Below are 14,812 nucleotides of genomic sequence, written 5' to 3'. Positions count from 1 at the left end.
TTACCACACACAGCAGGGGTATGAATCCTGGGAGAGGTAGTAAGTTGTATGCATAATCATACCCCACAACTGTACAGAGTTTGTGAGAATGTTCAGATAGAAAGCTGTATGCATAATTAGACCCAACAACTGTACATAATTTGCTAGAATGTTCAGATAGTACACTGTAAGCATAATCATAACCATCAACTGCACAGACTGTGGCAGAATGTTCAGGTAGTCAGCTGTATGCATAGTCATACCCCTCAACTGTTCTGATCTGTCCAGCATGTCCAGATAAATGGCCCAAATTTGCTGCCTGGTAACCTGTTCCCCTGACAAATCAGTGTGATGATCCAAGAAATGTAGGCAGCTTTTACTGACATATAACTGATAGTCAAGACCTGTACATAGTCAAAGAATGTATATGAAAACAAACCTGTCATTGTAGCATCTCACCCAAAGTGTATGACAGCAATTCTCAAACTATATTATATTAACACCTGCATCCTGTCAAGCCTTGACCAGAGTGTGTGCAATAACAGATTGTTAGGTATGTGTATAACATCAACATGGAATCTGGGAGCAGGGTTGATCAGCAGCCTGATTAGTGCAGAGTTACTGTGGAACCTTTTTTTTTTTTTTTTGCAGACCTTCTTTTTTTTTTTTTGTCCCTACCTGGGGGTTTGCAAATCTGGCAACCCTGTCTGGGAGTATGTGTAGGATTTGTCAGGTAGTGTTAACAATGATTTTCTCCACAGCTATAACAAGTAAGAGGTGTAGACTGTAGGTACAACACAGTTCACCTATATACTTGTCTACAAGCATGGAGTCTGGGATTATGTGTAGAAATTGTCAGGTAGTGTTAACAATGATTTTCTCAACAGCTATACCAGGTAAGAGGTGTAGACTGTAGGTACAACACAGTTCACTTATATACTAGTCTACAAGCATGGAATCTGGGATTATGTGTAGAAATTGTCAGGTAGTGTTAACAATGATTTTCTCAACAGCTATAAACAGGTAAGATGTGTAGACTATACGTAAGACACCGTCCACGTATATACTAACCTACAAACATACCATTGTACAAAGTAAGACATTGGGTAGTGTAATAATACATGTAAGGGACAGATTACTGCAGTGACTAAGGAAGTTGTGAAAACTACAGGGATATATTAGTTGTTAATTGACCTCTCTCTCTCACCCCCACCATATGTGCAACAATACCCTAATTACACACCTCAATGGGTACATGTACACTCCAGACTTTTGTTGGGACATATATCCTCTTGGTTTATAAATGTTCACATTTGGTTCTATGCATGTGCCATGTTAAAATATTCCCATATTGGTGGCCTGTTGCCATCAATGAAACCTGAATGCTGTTGTAATGGCCACTGTTGTCCCATATATGCATGTGTTCTGCTCGCTCTGCAACTGTTGTAAATCTGGTGTCTTGGGTTAATGAGAATACCTATGCATGCTGTTATAACTAATCCTAAATGCTGTTGACTATTACTAACTGATATCCTACTTGCAAGTGCAACACCATAGCTTGCATGGGAAGGCCGGTCTCAGCTGATCCACCTGTCCCACCATAGCTGGCCATGGCACCAGGCAACAGTACGTCTGGGGCTCAGCCTGGGACCTCCTCCCACATTGGCCCTTTACCAGCTTTGGGTGGAACCACCACAGGGGGTGGGGTTCAGCTCCCCCCGAGAGCAGGAGTGGAGAGGTACCTGTCACCCACTGTCAGGTACAGGCCATGGTGTGTAGAAAGCTTGACAAGGAGATTTGAGACAAGCTACACCAGCTTGAGGGCCATGTGGTGCAATTAGAGGGTGAGCCTGCCCCTCCTACCCAGCCTCCAGTTCAGCCACCTTTGGGGCGTTGAAGGTGTAGTGGTGACTGCCCATGTGTGGGGACATCAGTCCCACTGTTTCCATTTGAGGACCCATGGGCTTGCGACTTCCAAACACCCCTCCCCGTCCAAGGTGTTTATCCCCACGTGTCATATACTGCCCCTGTATGCATCTTGTTTGTCTTGTCTGTTAACCTACCCAACCTACCTCCCCAAATATACCTACTACCCCTTCCCAACATCCCATTCTCATCTGAAAAAAAAGGGCAAGCTGTTCCCACAAAAAAATCTCACCCCATACATAGGTGCTCATTTCACACACATGTCCACTGGACACATGTAATCCAGTCTAATTGGCATCAGAACAAATTATTGTTGTCCACACCCCCACCCAGGGGTTTGAGTGTCCAAATCTACCTCCAAATTCAGTGTATATGCACAGCTGTTGCTGTAAAAGAAATGGGCAGCTATGGATATCACTACACCCTTCCTGCACATCCCTGTCAATTTTCCCTACTTTCTTTCCTCTTTGTGCCCCTTTTTTCACCACTTTACTATCAATCCCTTTTTCTTTTCTTTTAAAGAAATTAGCACAGGGGTAAGCAGGAGTAAGTACTTTTAAGTAAGTGGGTTTAAGCCTGTTTGCTCGGGGCTAAGTTATGCCTACACAGGTTAAGCAATTTAGAAGCCACCTGAGTATAACAAACTGTAACTGGGAGTTAGCAGTGCTTACCTCCCTGCAAACCCGCTTACAACTGCTTTAAAGTGCCTTAATTTTTCTGTATCCAATGGCCGTGTTCTGCCCAGCAACAAAATAAACAGCCTCTACAAGGCTCAAACCCAGAATCCTGCACACCACAGACAAAGAGATTTACCACTGAGCCATGCCACATACACATAAACCTGATGATTTCACAAACATATCATCCAGCACAGTCATGCAACAGTACAGAGAATGTATACCAACATCTACATGTATGTGTGTATGTAAATATATTAATATCTAAACAGATACACCATATCTATATATCAAATTATCTTGAGATGGCCAAAGAGCTGGAAAATATTGGTGAGATGTTCAGTAAACGAGGCTACCCAAGACATTTAATAATTGATATTAGTAATTATGTCCAGCATGAATGGGGAAAAAAATACAAACCCCTATTAGGGGTACGCTTAGGTTACGAGGGTAACACTTGTAAGATCGTCAATGAGGCATCTGACAATAATAGAAGTGGTATCAATTACAAGCGGCTTGTATTTTTCAAGTATGGTCCACACACAAGATGTTTACAGAAAATAATAGGAATTAATTGGAACATTTTGAACAGTGATGAAGGAGTGCAGGGAAAATTTGGGGACAAATCATACTTTGTCTGCAAAACTAATTCAAACTTGAAGAAGTTGTTTGAATTTAGAACATAGGGAAGCAAAACTTTGGTGACATAAGCTGGAACGAAGAAATGTGGGAATTGCAACCAATGCCTTGCTATATTGGAAGATAATACTTTGGTACTTAGAAATTCCAACAGCACACTTGTCAGGTTCAAAAAGGGTAACTGCAGGACACAGCATGTGATATATTTAGCAAAATGTGTAAAGTGTCCGAGTTACTCTGCAGGGAAAACTGATAGGTGCCTTAGGAATCGTATTTACGACCATTACTACAGCATTAGAAAGAAGGATACCAAAAATGCATTGTAGAGGCACCTAGAAGCAAGTCCAAACTGTGATCTATTTAAATTTGCCATATTAGAACAAGTTAAATTCACCCTAGGGGAGGGAATGTTAGGACCAAATTGGGTGAAAGTGAGATTAAATGGCAGATATTACTTAATGCAGCAGTATACCCAGGTATTAATGAATTCATTTCTATTAAACCAGTGCTTGAAGCAAGAATATAATGCTATGAAAACTCTTTTTTTAATGAAATGCTCTTAATGTGACATATTTTTTTTATTATTTACAGGATATTCATGTTTTTATTAACTTATTTATTATATGTATTGTATATATAGTGAATAAGATATGTTAAATATAGATGAAATGTAGGTTTTATTTCAGTGAGTACACTTTAAATGTTCATTTAAGCTTATTGTGAAGTTGCACTGATTGGTCTATGAGATGTATATAACCCAGCTGATAGAAGTATGTAGTGTTCTGAAGAAGTCTACACATTATAGATGAAAGTTCTTAACCTATTATTTAATGGTGTACAATAAAAATTTTTTCTGCAGTCAATTTCCAGTTCGTGCTATTCTGCTTCATTGTTGGGACTGTGATACCATTACAGCAGAATTTTTATCTTTAGTGTGAGCTATACAGTAGGTGACGTACACGTGCCTGTCTGCATGAACAGGTTCCAACGTCAACACAGCCACACTCTCACAGGGGCACACACACATTGACACACTTGACAGGGCCAGGATTACAACTCATCAGTAGTGGGATTGCCACAACACATTACTGTGCAGGGATCACATGCACCACACGGGTCATACATAGGTTGTATGGGCAAAGGTTATGGGGAGGTGTCTGACTTCAGACAGCATGCGTCAGTATGCCAATGGGGGTTGTAGTGAGTGTGGATGTGATCATATGACACACACAATCGCACAGGGTGCCAATACTGACATGCATGGGTGCATTTTTGCACAGGTGTGTGGTGGCCAACTGTGCCAGATGCTTATACAAGGCTAGGTGATGGGTATACCTTGTCATCAGCCAAAATGACAATGGTCTGCATTGTGGTGCAGGGCTGTAGTTTCTCCATTTGCCCACACATGTGTTATTGTATCTCCCATCCAGTCACCTTGGTGACTATTGTGTGTGATCACTGCTGTGCATTGCTTGCCATGTATGTGTTCCTTAGTCCATGACATGGACGGTGTCTGGGATGTGCACACCTCCCTCATGCATGTACCGTGACATATGCAACTGTACCTGGGATGTCTGGCCCATGTTGTGAACACAGATTATCATCAGATGTCCCAATTTTGCCCACCTGTGGTGGGAACTGGTAATGGGCAGCAAGTTTACCCTGCACCTACATCGATTGTATGCTAACATGCTAACAGCATTCCCTGGTATCAGTGGCATCTGTCCATGCATGGCATGTTGTCAAGCATGGTATGTCCTTTGTGGGTCACATGTGATGGCACCACAGGTGTTGCAGGTGTCCATTGGAGAACATGAGGAAGTTGCACTGTCTACATGTATGTGCATATTGGACAGATGGACAGGGTGCCATGCCCTCTGTAGCCCACTGCAATCACTCCATAGTTACTATCAGTGGCCAATATGCAGTATATTACCCACATAATGGCTGTTGCCTAGGCATGTGTGTGTGTATGAGACATGGGTTGAGAGTGTGCTCTGAGTAATACTGGGGTTGCTAACTATGATTGCCTGACCTTGATGTTACATGTATGGATATGGATTTGCACCCCAGCCTCTCAGTTATTTCACATCTGTTATCCCTGTACGGTGGGCATTGATATATACAGTAGGACCACCATATAAGAAATATGCAAAACCCACTCCAGATTGGGCCCAAGTGTCACAAACTCACAACGACCTCCACACAGGATACAAGTTACAAACACACACATACACACGCCTGTCATGTCAGAGAGTAGAACCCCTACCTAACTAATGTATGACACTACAGCACTCTGCAGTTATAGTACACGCCATGGAGATTACTGGAGTATTCCTTCCCCAAAGGTGTATATCACATTAGATGACATCACCAGTCTTGCCAAAGTAGGACATTCAAATTGTAGTGAGTGTGATTAGCCTAAAATGCATTGCTCCCTACACAGGCAGTGACACACACACAAAACATCCACAACCAACATGTGTGGGTATAGAACCCCTACACAGACAGTAACACACACACACAAAACATTCACAACCCACATGTGTGGGTATAGAACCCCTAACAGAGATTTATATCACACTACAGCATGAAGCTGTTATAGGACACATCCCAGGGATTAATGGGAAACTCCTTCCCCAAAGGTGTATTTCACAATGAATGACATCAGCAGGATTGCCAAAGTAGGGCATTTGAAATGTACTGAGTGTGACTAGCCTAAAATGCATTGCTCCCTACAAAGACAGTGACACATGCGCAAAACATTCACAACCAGCATGCGTGGGTATAGAAACCATCACAGAGGTCTATATCACACTACAGCATAGAGCTGTTATAGGACACACTATGGGGATTACTGGAGAACTCCTTCCCCAAAGGTGTAGTTCACAATGAATGACATCAGCAGGATTGCCAAAGTAGGGCATTTGAAATGTACTGAGTGTGACTAGCCTATAATGTATTGCTCCATACACAGACATTGAAACACACACAAAACTTCCAGAATTGCCATAGGTGGGAATTGAACCCTACCAGAGTTATAAATCACACTACAGCAGTATGCAGTTACGGCATGCGCTACAGAGATTACTGGGTCACATTTTTCCCAGAGGTGTATTTCTAGTTGGATGACATCAGCAGTCTTGCCAAAGTTGAGCATTTGAATTGTAGGGAGTGTGACTACCCTAAAAAGCATTGCTCTCTACACAGACAGACAAACACAGTTGCCAAGTCTGGAATTAGAACTCCTGCCTAACTAGTTTATCACACTACAGCAGTACGCAGTTATGGATGCTCCATGGAGATTACTGGGCTACAACTCTCCCAAAGGTGTAATACACAGTGGATGACCTCAGCAGGCTTTTCAAAGTAGGGCTCTGGGGAGGGCAGTGTGTGTGCATGGGCCATAACCCATTCATCTAGGGGTTGACACACCACATGCAGGCATACACAGAGTCATATTTCACAGATACATGTATACAGCTGCTAGATGAGTACTTCCTTGTACAGTCATGTTGCACAGCTGGCACGTGCGCCCCATACCCTGTAATGCTGACAGATACCGGTGGCTAGTATCTGCAGTGGGTGACATCTGGCCCTCATGTGGTTGTGGCCTTTTGGCTGTGTGCTGGGTGGGACAGGCCTGGATGGCTCCTTGTCACAGTCACCCTCTTCCACACATCTATGTACATCTACCTTTGGCTTATTATAGTGTGTTGTTCTTAGATATATGTCTGTATTCCTGTCCACTGTGTGTGCAAAGCATGTGTGTTGCATACTGAGAAGTGTCTGCACTAACATCTGCAACTGCCAGTTATGTCTGGTCCACTGGTGTTTGTAGATAGGGTTTTCTGTTCATTGATCATTTGCCATTGACTGTTACTACATTTCTGCATATCAGGGGGGGGCACACCTGACTATTTCTACACTTCTACACAGGAGTGGGGGGGCACACCTGACTGTTACTACATTTCTATGTTGGATGGGGGGGCACACCTGACTATTTCTACATTTCTAAGCAGGATTGGGGGGGCACACCTGACTGTTACTAAATGTTTGCGTAGGATGGGGAGCTCACCTGACACTTGTACACATTTGCTAGGACTGTACTGGTATGTCGGGTACTCCATTTCATTCTGTAGGCTTACCTATCATGCTGACTACAGGCATACCAGTGTACTACAGATCTTAGTTTTAATTACCTACATATTAGTTTCTGACTTCCTACCTTTCAGAACTGACATCCCACTGCCTGACCTGCTCTAGTCTGTCTGTGTAGGCCTGTGGGGGTACCCATAGGCCTCATTCAGAGGCCATAGCACAGCCTTTGTTTGTGTTTGTCTACACCTGTCCTGCTGGCTGTAACTGTTGTTGGGTATGTGAACCCCCCTGCCTGGCATGTGTGAGTCACTTACCTAGTGGGTGTCCCAGTATTGAGGGTGGTGTTGCAGGGCTGCTATGTCGGATGCACATAGTACACTCCCTACACATGGTCAAGCACAGGTAGTGTAATGTTTGGCATCCCTTTTACTGTATGTGAGAGTCAGAGAGAGGTGTTATTCCCTGGGTCCCTCCTGTGCCAGAATATGTGCTATGCGTTGCCTCTTTGCCAAGGCCAGGGCATACTGGGCACGCCTCCTTCTGCCTACTGGGGCAGACTCAGGTTGTTCCTCCTCCAAGTCACTCTGTACCTGTGCAGGCAATGATGGGGGGCTGTGTGGCCCTGCCCCATTCTGTTCCTGCTGCAGCTGTTTCTGCAGGATCATATTGTGTGGCATGGCACATACAAGGACAATTTGGGTACATGTAGCTGGTGAGTACTGCAAGGCTCCACTGGATGTGTCCAGGCACAGGAACCGTGACTTGAGTATCCCAAACACACGCTCTACTATAATTCTCGTCTGTGCGTGTGCCTCATTATGGAGTTCTTGTTCGGGTGTGTGTGCATTTCTGATGGGTGTCATCAGCCACAGCTCAAGTGCATATCCACCATCCCCCACTAGGTGACCGTGAGGGATGTCCCCATTGCCAAATCTCTGGTACAGCTCTGTCAGATGCCAGATGTAGGAATTGTGATAGCTTCCAGGGCAGCCAGCACACACATTCATTATTATGCCCTGGGTATTGCACATGACCTGGCAGTTGATGGAGGGGAAGCCCTTGCTGTTGATGTAGACCCTACCCCACTCACCCGGTCTGCTTTGATGCATATGTGCATGCAGTCCATAGCACCCACTACCTCAGCGTATTCTGTTATTGGTGGAACAGTTATATATTGCTGGCCAACGCCTCACGGGTGTTGGGGAAATATACGTGCTCACCAACATGTGCTGACATGGCATCCAGGAACTGGTGGAGTACCCTGGATTCTGATGCCTGTGAAATCTCCATCATATCCCCAGTTGGCCTTTGGAAGGTACCTGTAGCTAGTATTCGTAGGCCTACACATAACTTGGTATCTACTGGGATGGGTTCCCCTCTGTTTGTACTGTGTGTGAGGCATGACTGACACAGCTCAACAATTTGCTGTAGGAGGTCCCTGTCCACCCTATAGTGCTCCACTATCTCCAGCTCATGTAGCCCCTGGTAGGTTACCCTGGGTCTGTACACTCTTCTCCGTCTCCTCACTGTGGGTTGGTCGGCAGCATTCACATCCTCACCACCCTCAGCCTCTTCCACAAGTTGTTGTATGATAGCTATTGCAGCCCCAATCATTTTGCTGTTGTGAGTGTTAAAAGTTCCCCACTTGTTTACACCGGTGGTGTAGAGTGCAGGAAAAAGCAGAGGGGAAGGTGTTTGCATAGTTTATAGTAGTGTTCTAGGCTGGGCTGGTCTGCTGCCTGTGTAATTGGCTGATTCTGATACATTTCACCTGCCAGCCAAACTAGTTCTCCTTGATTACCTTCCTACTGCTGTTTTCCCTTCCCATTGCCTTCTTGTTTAAGTCTCTCTGCACACTGCGCAAACAGAGTGCTCAAATGTGCACACTGCTGCTATTTCTTGGTTTAACTTCTTTTTTCTTCCCGTAAAACCCAGTGCATGGCATGCACACCCGCTTTGGCTTTGTAAAGAGTGCTAGGCAGGTTTAGACACACCCCCTAGCTTAGCTGTGCTAAGCTAGGAGCAAACCCTAGGCACAGGGCTCCAATCTGCTTAAAGTATGCCTGACACACACACACACACACACACACACACACACACACACACACACACACACACACACACACACACCCATGATGTAACTTAAGTCCTAGGCTTGCACCAAGGTATTCCTACTCTTACACTGTTGGGACCTGACTCACGTGCTGAGGAAAACTGGGATTCACTATCTTTCCCCTCATTTGCATAGGATTGCCTGCTAATGCATAGTTACATGTCTCACACTGAGCCTCCCCTCTTAGCAACCACTACTCACTGGCCATGTTGTCTTATGCCTGCCATTGACTTGCATGGCAAAATACTGATTTTAGTTAGAATGCTTACTTTAGGTTAATTTTGTTATTTTCCCCCCGATCCCTTTTGTGCACCTCTGTCCTACGCTTAAACGGCCGAGATCGGCAAAAAAAAATAAAAGTTGATTTTTGCTTTTTTTTTATGATTGCAATGCCAATGGTCTTACACATGGCCATTGGCATGCTTACTACATGATATGCAGCCTTTATTTGGAGCTGTCACAGCTCCGTTTTGAATTTTGCATGAAATGTACTCGGTTACTAACCGAGTACATTTCTGCAGATAGCACTAGTCCTGCACGGATGGTTGCAAGCTTCCTGGATTGCAAAATCACCTCATTTGCATACTTTCTCCTGCAAATGGGGTGATTTGCATGCAAGGGCTTAGTCCGTGCAGGATTAGTGCAGGAGTGTCCGTGCACGCCCCTGCAGGCTGTTCCTGGATCGCACGGCAGACATATTGCCTGCTTGAGCTCCTGTACCAATCTTGCACGCCATACAAGCTTTTGGGAATCTGGGGGTTTATTTCATTCTAAAGAAGAAAACATTGTTCAAATTAAGAAACTTCAATACCATTCATTTTATGAAAGGAAACAAGCAAGGTGGGTTGATAATTATGAATCACAGAATCACATCAATTGTTTGACTGTTTTCAATAAATTTTTTTGCCTGACATTGGGAGCTAATCACAGGTAACACAACTGTACTGTTGTAACACAGAATGACATTCCCTTAGCTAATTAACTTTCTATTACTTGATAAGGTGTACAACAGTGAGACTGATTTACATGCACATCACTTTTTTTGTAATTCCTCACACTAGACTTTCAACTATATGAGATTGTCCAAATTTTCACAAGGATCTCTATCCCCTCCATTTTACCCTGTTGTTTCTGCGGAGGATCTAAACCAAGTCTTATTTTTAGATGATAAGCTAAAGGATTTGTGTTCTGATATCCTTTTATTTATTAAGGGCTATTGTCAGGTTTTTGGAAAGAATATCTAAGTTGGACATTTTTTTCAGTGTGGATATTTTAGCAGCTGTTGATATTATGCCCTTCTAGAAATGCATTCCCTAAGACAGAGGTATCAAGTGGGTAAATGAATATTTGATGAATCGCTATAATGTAAACAAGCAAGACAGTACAGTGGTGTACATAGATTATTAGTATGTGGGAAATGACACCAGAGACAATTCTAATAAGATATTTAAAGAGATATTAGAGATTACATGATTAGAGACAATGAGTTGAAATTGAGCGATATCTTAGTATGAAAGAGGTGTCATATTATAGTTATAGAAGGATGGAGAGAAGGAGATTGTAAGAAGAGTGCAGGGTAGGGTGTCTTCATGCAACTTAGGTGGGTAGGGAAGAAAGAAGTAGAGGAAAGGTCTGCAAAGATGAATTAAATAAGGGAAGGTAGTGGGGAACACAAAAAGGAGTGGAATAGGAGGCTGGAGAGGACTGTGAGTATGATCTAGGTTGAAGGGGATGAGTGAAGTATAGTGAAGTAAGTTCAGCGAGGATTAGCACAGGAGCAGGTCCAAGATTTGTAAGGTATTCTTTTTATGGAGCAGTAAGTTAGAAATAGTTCTTTTGGTTAGAGGTAAGGAGTTCCTTTTTTTTTTTTGCTACTGAATACTAGTATGGGCTTTGTCTAGGATTAAAGAGGCAAAAGCTGGGCAAGCTAATATTTTTCATATGATTTTATGTAATGCTATAAGTTGAAGGAGAGGTGGTGGGGGAGTTCCACCCAGCTAAAGGTATGCAGAGCTTTGCAGTGATGGCTAAAGGGAGAATGAATTAAAAGCAAACTTGGCAGTTTTGTTGTAGCAGCTTTTAAGTTTATTTTTATGGATGATTGTAAATTGGTTAAAAATGGTGTCACAGTAGGTAGGTTTTGGCTTAAGTAATTTTTATGTGTGTGCTCAGAAAAAGATTGTTTCTGTAAAGCATGCCTAGTTTTTGATGGGTTTTCTTGATATTCTTTGAATGTGGAGGTCAAATTTAAGATTATTATTTATTATGACTCCTAATAGCTTGGTAGGGTGGACTAACTCTATTTCAGTGCTATTTGCCAAAAAGATTTTGAAAGCTGCTTTGTTAGGGGATGCTTTGGGGGTAAAAAGGAGGAGTGTCTTTTTTTAGGTGTTGAGTATGAGTTGTGCTGTTGTAAGCCAGGGTTCAATGGAGGTGACAGCTTGTTGAGTGATTTCTTGGAGGTGAGTTAAGGTGTTTGAAGAGCAGGTATTGATAGACTCATCTGCATATTGAATCAAGGTGCCTTCACATGAAGATGAATGTAGCTTATTGATAAAAATATTGAACAGTATAGGGCCAAGGATGCATCATTGTGGGACTCCTGTTGAAGTGGAATGATATGTGAATAGGGATCATTGCCATTTTACAGCTTGTTGACTGTTAGCAAGGCAGCTAGAGAACCACTGAATAGATTGAGATGCTAGACCTAGGGTGGAAAATGTATTCAGCAGTTTATTGGGAGAGACCATGGCAAAGGCTTTTGATAGCTCTAGAAAATACTGCAGATACAAGTTTATTAGATTTGCAAGCCTTATTGACAGTGTCTATAAATGATAGTAATGCAGTAGAAGTGTTGTGGTCTGGATGAAATCCACGTTGTGTACTGGTGATTAGATTGTTTTGTAAGAGATAGAGGATAAATTGTTGATGAAGACATCTTTCAAGGATTTTAGAGAAGGGAGACAGGATAGATATGGGATGGAAATTTGTAATATCATTGGACTTACCTCCTTTATGTATGGGGATAATGTGTGTCATTTTCCAGAAGTTGGGGACACAGCATTCTGTTATTGATTTATTAATAAGAATGCTGATTGGATATGCTATTGCATCTCCAGTTATATTTAAGTATGGGAAGGTTGTCAGCTGAGGAGGAACAAGGTTTTAATAGTTGCCAATTTTTGCCATTTTTATATTTATTTTTTTGCCAGTTAATCTGTGCTTTGTCTCTGTCTTTCATAAGGAGTTTACATTAGTTGGTGAGCCATGAGGTATGGATGTTTTTAATTCTTTTTGTATGCTGTGGGGCTAAGGTGTTAAGAATATTTATAAATGCTGCACTGAAGTATTCAACTACATCATTTAAGGGAAATATTTTTAGGATGGACCAGTTAACTGCCTTCAGAGATTCAATGAAAGACTCCTTGGAGATTTTGGAGAGATTACTGCAGTTTTGAGCTTATGTTCCTTTGTTAGTTGTGCAGCACTACTGTTTGTATAAGCTGGCAGGTGATCACTTATTGTATCAGGGAGTGAACGTGAGGAGGTGAAATTAGATGGGCTGGTAACCAGAATCCAATCCAGGATAGATTGTTCGGGGTTATTTTTGCCATGTCTTGTTGGTGCATTAATAAGCTGAGTGAATCCAAAGAGGTTCATGCTGTTGATCACTGAATTTGTGGATAATGACTGCCAGTCAATGTTTACATCACCCAGGAGGATAATTTCATTTGTGATTGCATCTTTTATCCAGGATAGTATTTTTTCAAGTATTGGAATGTTCTGTTCTGGGGGATATGCAGCACAGCAATGCATATAATCTTAGCTCTAATAAATTTTAGGAGTGAAATTAGAATTTCTTCTTTTCCAAAAGTTGGGATTGTGTCTATAAAGGGAGTTAATGTGAGCATATTTGGAAAGATTATAGATATTCCACCTGCTTTTTTATGCTTTCTGTCAAGCCTAATAATGTTATAACCAGGGGGTAGTATTTCAGCATCTTTTATTTTAGGCTTTAGGCAAGTGTCAGTTGTGGCTAGGATGTCTGGGTTGTGTTGGGTCATCTACTCATGGAAATCTGTGATTTTGTTGCATATGTTTCTAATGTTTAAGAGTGACTATTTTTAAACTTCTAGGGTATATTTTATGGTTTCAGGTTTGACTGGGACCTGGGTTGGAGTGGATGTTACCACACTGATGTATGATGGAGAAAGAAGGTTTGATTATTATCATATATTTAGCAAAGATGTATAAAAGCATCACCTTATCATTGGGACTGATATTTGTTAGTATTTTGTGGATACAACAGTGGAATTGAGTTATGGGAAATAGGTTTGAAGATATTTTTGAATAGCTAGTGGGAAGATCATTGATAGATAAGGATTACATAATGGCTGAGTTATGTATTTATTACTAGTATTGGTGGTGATGTTAGGAATTAGAGAAGGAGGATGAATAAGGTGATGCAGGAAGGAAATAGCATGGTTAGTGTTGTAAAAATCTTGCAGTATGGTTAGGTGAGGTAATGAGCAGTGACAGTGTGGAAAATATGTAGGTTTTGATGGGGAGGGAACAGAGTGAGATGTGAGAAGGAATTTAGAACAAAAGTGGGTGAAGATTGTATAGAGAAGAGTTTGTGATTGGATAGAATGTTAGATACAGAATAGGAGGATGAATAGAGGAGGTGCAGAATGTGAGGTTTAAGTATAGATGTAGTAGGGGTGGGTGAGAATTGGGGGTAGGGTAGGAGAGTGGAGTGAAACCCAAGCATAGCAAGGGGTGAATGGAGCAGGCTGGCCCATGGTGGACTAAGTACCAGGAACATTGTCTGTAAAACTCCAGCAAAACAGGAGGTAAGACAGAACTTGATAAATTTAAAGACAGTAAGACAAGCTGGTAAATTGCTGTTGGCATACACCTGAGTTAAATGCAAGAGGCAGTATTGCAATGACTTTGGCTTGAATGCTATAGTAGCTAGAGAAACAACTGAGATGAGGGGAGGACCAATCAAGTATTTAAATGGAATGCAGTTATCCCCCCCCCACACATATTGTTTACCACCTAAAAACAATCAGTGAGGTAGAATGCTTATGGATACTAAAACAAGGTATTTAAACTTTAAATACTTGGCATGAGTCACTGAATTTAATTGTATGATTATGGGCTTTTATTGCCTTTCCAGGGATGTTTTGCACTGTTAGAGTAAAATATGCTAAAATGTTAATTTAGCTTCACCTTAAGCATAAAAGGATTGTGGGTAAGGGTGAGGGTGTCCCTCCAGCAGATTCAGCTCTGCAATACAGGGCTTTCTAATGCATAAATGAGGGAAAACAATTAAGTTTAGTTTGTGTCTTGGAAATTGTCTTACATAGATTTT

The sequence above is a fragment of the Protopterus annectens genome, chromosome 1.part1, assembly GCF_019279795.1.
Source record: "Protopterus annectens isolate FY-2018-M chromosome 1.part1, PAN1.0, whole genome shotgun sequence".
NCBI lineage: Eukaryota > Metazoa > Chordata > Ceratodontiformes > Protopteridae > Protopterus > Protopterus annectens.
The sequence above is the reverse complement of the archived record's forward strand: the minus strand, read 5'-3'. Positions refer to the sequence as shown.